Below are 5,883 nucleotides of genomic sequence, written 5' to 3'. Positions count from 1 at the left end.
GCAGGACCACCTACTGTTGCCCCAGCTGCTGTGTGTCCAGCTGTTGCCACCCCTCTTGCTGCCAGACCACCTGCACCTGCTGCTGCCCCAGCTGCTATGGCAGTTCTTGCTGCTGAACATCCTGCTCTGGACTGGAACCTCCTTGCCCCCATCCTTCAGTCCAGGAAGAAAGCATCTAATTTAACAAAACACATGGCACTTCCTGATGTCATGAACTTACAAACAGACCCATGGACTGATCTGGAAACCTCTGGTCTCTATGTCACTTATTCTCTTATGTAGAAATACCTTATTGCCAAATGAGTCAGAATTTATGGTCAGATTATGCAGCTGATTTTTCAGAATTTCTAATTCTGATTCTAAATATAAAAGTCTTTAAATGTTCCTCTTCTAGGTTTTTTTTCTTTCCAATGTTTCTCAATGGAATCTATGTTCATGTGGAATTTCTTGAGGCTCCCAAATAAAACTTTTTAGTATTGGAAGGCACTGATATTGCTCATCTCTCATTATTTCTTATTAATGAAATGTTCAATGCATATTGCTCTTTTTCATGTGACATAGGAGCACATATTCTCAGGGGATCCTACAACAGAAAAATTAAACTGGTACTCACCAATGAGATTTTTATCCAGGTCACAATTAAGTGTTAGCAGAAACAAGAAAAGGTTTAAAGGGAGGCATCTTTGAACCTAATACATATAACATGAGAGCTATGGATTACAACTGCCAACAAAAAAGAGTCCTTAGAAAACTATAATCCATGAATTGATTTAAACCAATTTAAACAGAGGCAGCTCAGTGTAGATAGCCCACGGACTTGGGAATTAGACTTAGGTCTGAATTTTGACTGTACCACATACTAACTGTGGCCTTGGACGTGTTACTTAAACTCTCAATTTAGGATTGCTTTTCTCCAAAGAAAGGATGATGATACACACCTATAAAATTGTCACACACCATTAATCATCAGGGAAATGCAAATCAAAATCACAATGAGATATCACCTGATACCTATTAGGATGGCTATTATTTAAAAAAAAAGACAAGTGTTGATAGGGATGTTGAGAAAAGGGAATTCTGGTATACTGTAGGTGAAAATGTTAAGTTGGTACAGCTATAATGGAAAAAAATATGGAGGTTCCTCAAAAATTAAAACACAGGGGCTCCTAGGTGGCTCAGTTGGTTAGGCATCTGACTTCAGCTCAGGTCCATGATCTTGTGGTTTGTGAGTTCGAGCCCCTCATTGGTCTCTGTGCCGACAGCTAAGAGTCTAGAGCCTGCTTCAGATTCTGTGTCTCCCTCTCTCTTTGCCCCTCATCTGCTCTCTCTCTCTCAAAAATAAATAAACATTAAAAAATTAAAAAATTAAAAAACAGAACTACCATACAATCCAGCAATCCCATTTCTGAGTATGTATCCAAAGTAACTGAAATCAGAACCTCAGAGGAATACCTGTACTCCAATGTTTATGGCAATAATATTCACAATAGCCAAGATATGGAAACAACCTAAGCATTCATCTATAGATGAACAGATAAAGAAAAAATAGTGTATATATAGAATGGAGTATTATTCAGCTTTAAAAGGAGGAAACCCTGCCATTTGCAACATGGGTGGACTTGGAGGACATTATGCTAAATGAAATAAGTCAAATACAGAAAGACAAATACTGCATGATCTTACATGCATAAAATAATCAAACTCAATAATCAAATAGAAGCAGGGAGCAGAATGGTGATGCCAGGGGCTGAGGAAAGGAATAAATGGGAAGATGCTGGTCAGAGTACAAAGTTTCAGTTATGCAAGATAAGTAACTTCTGGAGATCTACTATATAGCATAGTGCTGACAGCTGACAATACTGTTTTATATACTTAAAATTTTCTAAGAAGGTATATCTTAAGTGTTCTTACACTTAAGATACACTTAAGTGTTTTTACACTTGTTTTAAAAATTTTTTTAAACTCTATGTGTCTGACTTCAAGGCAGCAAACTAGAATTTTCAAATTTTATCTCATACCTACAAGAATCTCTTCATTTCTCAAATATATATTTTATTGATTGAAGGAAAAAAGACAGTTGTGACAAAGATTTAATAAGATAAAGGTACATGGTAGACAAAAGTATGCTCCCTTTTACCTCCACTGAGCTTTATTTTACATTTTATTTTGAAATAACTATAGGTTCACAAGAAGTTGAAAAACAGTACAGCAAAATTCTGGGTACTCTCTATCCAATTTCCCCCAATGGTCACTTCTTATAGAATTATAGTACACACCAAAACTCAGAAACTAACATTAGCACAATCTACAGAACTTGTTCAGATTTTACCAGTTTTATGTGCACTTGTATGTGTGAGCCTGGGTTTTTAGCTTGGTTGTGTCAGCTTGGAAATTAGGGCCAGGGCATAATGGCCACGGAAAAAAAAAAAAAGAAGCACCGTAAAGAATTTGATTGATTAGACTTATAGGTCCCTTATGGTAGAAAGGAATCCTCAAAGTCATTTCACCCAATCTCCTCCATCTGGTTCACGAGTCTTCCTCTGCAACACCAGCTTACACTTACATCCCCCTGCTATGTATGGAGGAAGCCATTCCATAAAACTTTATGGTGAGTATAAATTTTTTTTTCTCTATGAGCCACCCACTTATCCTGTGTCAGCCCATGACATTCATTTGGGGCAAGTCCAATCTCTCACATACAGCTCCTCCATGCTGCACAGCCATGCCTTTGCTCCACTTTTCTTTTCTTTAAGCCAATTTTCCCAAGTTTTTTCACCTGCTCTTCATTGATCACGATGTCACCATCTTAGCAATTTTGCTTTTAATATACCACAATTTATCTCTATTATTCTAAATGTAGGCAAGAACTGAACACATTTTCAGATGTGTTCTGAATGCTCAGAAAGGAGTAGAACTGTGTCTTCTTCCTTTTAAAATACCACACTTGCGTTAATGTATTAATGTCTGCATTCAGCATTTAATGGCACTAAATGTGGACTTGTTCTGAGGTTACAATATCATGTAAACACCTATGTCTTTTTCATTACAAACTGCTTCAATCTATGCTTATAGATGTCCAGTGGTTATCTGAAGAGCAGCAATTCTGAATCTCTTTTGCTACCCAATACCACTAGTAACATGGCTCATTCTGGTAATAATATACCCAAGGAAGAGCTGCTAAGGGTACATACAACCTTAGGATATGTAGGCAGTTCAAATAAATTCTCCCAAGAAGTTTAGATATATTTACTCCTCCTCGATCCCATGTGCCATGTTGCATTGGTAACTACTCTTTTAGATCTAAGAAAGGCTCTGAGATTTCCTTGTGCTAGATTTTGCCTCTTATGCTAGGACGTCCAAGTCACTTGGAATCATGATTCTGGCATTCAATATATTCAATCTTTCCCAACTTCATGATTTGATAAACATATTTTACGGAAAGACTCAACAAAGTTGAGATGTCCATGGTTCCGTTTTCAGAAAGACCAGTCCAAGAATGAAATGACTACTCAAAAACCATCCTAAAGTTGAAAATGACATATATTTGGAAGAACATAATTCAAAGACAAGGTTTTCCAGTGTTCTCCTCATTCTCTGGGTTCCCTTGTTCTCCACGGGGAAAATGTATTTGAAGAGCCAGCTGACGAACTGGCAGTGCCCCTATTTTTTTGAAACACTAGTCTGCTAGTCATTTGGTTGGGAATTTTGTAACCTTTAAGCTTTTACTCCATCCCACTATGAATAAATAGGTTGGTGTTGTCTAACCTGGATATTCATTTTATGTCTCCTTTCTTGGAAATAAAGACCTAGAAAGTGAAATCTGATCAACAATTTAAGTAATGAAGCAGAAAAATATAGGGTATCTTCAGAGCCCAGCAATTTAAAGAGACAGCAAGATGGTAAGATATGAATTACAGTAAAAGGCAAGGACACTGGGCAATCTAACTTGTATTGACAAGTAAATCTTGGAAACAGAGATAAGTCAACATGCCCTGACAAAGACAGAAAAACAAGAAGTCAAAGTCAGAAGAAAAGTCAGCCCAACAAAGCAGAAGTTAAGGGACTTGAACCTTATGATACAGGTAGATAGAGGGCTTCTATCTCTGCAGCTGACTTCCCCTAAGAAGCCCTAAAGCTGAATTCTGGAGGTTTGTTTGTGGAGAAAAATGAAATACCACCTCACATCTGTAACACCCCACCAAAGATAGCAAATATTGGTGAGGATGTGGAGAAATTAGAACCCTTTTACACTGTTGGGATGTAAAATGGCGCAGCCACTATGGGAAACAGTATAGAGGTTCCTAAAAAATGAAAAATAGAACTACTGTATAAATCAGCAACCCTACTTTTGGGTATATATCTGAAAGAAGTGAAATCAGGATCTTGAGGAGGTATCTGCACTCCCATGTTTATAACAGCATTATTCACAATAGTGAAGATATGGAAATAACCCATATGTCCACTGACAGACAAATGGATTTAAAAAATATGAAATAGCCACATAATGGAATATCATCACCCTTATAAAAATAAGGAAATCCCATTATTTGCAGCAATATGGATGGACCTAGAAGACATTAGGCTAAGTGAAGTAAGTCACAGAAGGACAAGTAAATACTGCATGATTACACATAAAATCATCAAGTCCATAGGAGCAGAGAGTACAATGGTGGTTTCCAGGGAGGAAGAGGAAATGGGTAGTTCTTTAATGAATATAAAATTATACTTATACAGGATGAGTAAGCTTTAGAGATCTACAGAACAACAATGTACATATAGCTCACAATACAACAGGGTGCACTGACAAACTTGTTAAGAGGGTAGATCTCATGCTAAGTGTTCTTACCACACATAACATGCAGAGCAAGAGGACAAATAAACCTTTGGGCGATGACAGATAATATTTATTACCTCAATTGTGGTGTTGGTATTATGGGTCTAGGCATATATCCAAACTCAACAAAATGGAAACATTGACCATGTGGAATTTTTTGTATTTTAAGTATGCCTTGATAGACCTGAGAGAAAACAAGATATATCAAAATTTGTGACCTAGTTTTACTTCTTAGAAAAGTTATTTCTTTCCAAGCAGGAAGTCTAGATAATGGGGCATGATCACAATGGGGAGGAGGTGTGTCCTAAGATTCTTATCCTCATGACAGTGATCCCCTAATCCATACTCAAAAGTTCCCAGCATAAATGACCCACTATGAATGGGCCATCAGACTGAAATGCACCCTGATATTCCCAGGTCACCAAAACAAATGTGGGCCTCTAAGAACCATTATCTCCCAAGAGTACATATGATTTGCTAAGCACAATTAGATAAACACATATACCTCTAGACATAAATCAGGTGACAGCTTTCTTTTAGGTAGCTAAAGCAAGACAAACACATTAAAGATGATTCAGGAAAAGCAGATGGGATGAGTCATGTATCAGGAAAATGAAATCATGTTATCCATCTATCTTGAAAACCTTAACCTGAAAATGAAAACTGGCTAATTTGATAATTGGCTACTATTAGGACAAACAATGAAAAGAAAAGAGTGTTGCATGTGAGACACTGGCCACCAAGCAAGGTATAAAAGGTGACCTTGGGGAAGCAGATGTTCAAATCTTCCAAACCCACCTTCCTGGAAACCCACCCCAAACCTCCCTCTGACACCATGGTCAACTCCTGTTGTGGCTCCGTCTGCTCTGACCAGGGCTGTGGTCAGCAGACTTGTTGCCGCCCCAGCTGCTGCCAGACCACCTGCTGCAGGACCACCTGCTGTCGCCCCAGCTGCTGTGGCTCCAGCTGCTGCCAGCCTTGCTGCCACCCCACCTGCTGCCAGACCACCTGCTGCAGGACCACTTGCTGCCGCCCCAGCTGCTGTGGTT

At 38.4% G+C, this 5,883-nt stretch overlaps 1 pseudogene; it reads left to right on the top strand.

The window, feature by feature from the left end:
* The first annotated feature begins 8 nt into the window (after positions 1 to 8).
* Positions 9 to 5,877, top strand: LOC125916849 (keratin-associated protein 4-4-like; annotated as a pseudogene).
* Positions 5,878 to 5,883: the final 6 nt, after the last annotated feature.

The sequence above is a fragment of the Panthera uncia genome, unplaced genomic scaffold (genome assembly GCF_023721935.1).
Source record: "Panthera uncia isolate 11264 unplaced genomic scaffold, Puncia_PCG_1.0 HiC_scaffold_1252, whole genome shotgun sequence".
NCBI lineage: Eukaryota > Metazoa > Chordata > Mammalia > Carnivora > Felidae > Panthera > Panthera uncia.
The sequence above is the reverse complement of the archived record's forward strand: the minus strand, read 5'-3'. Positions and strand labels throughout refer to the sequence as shown.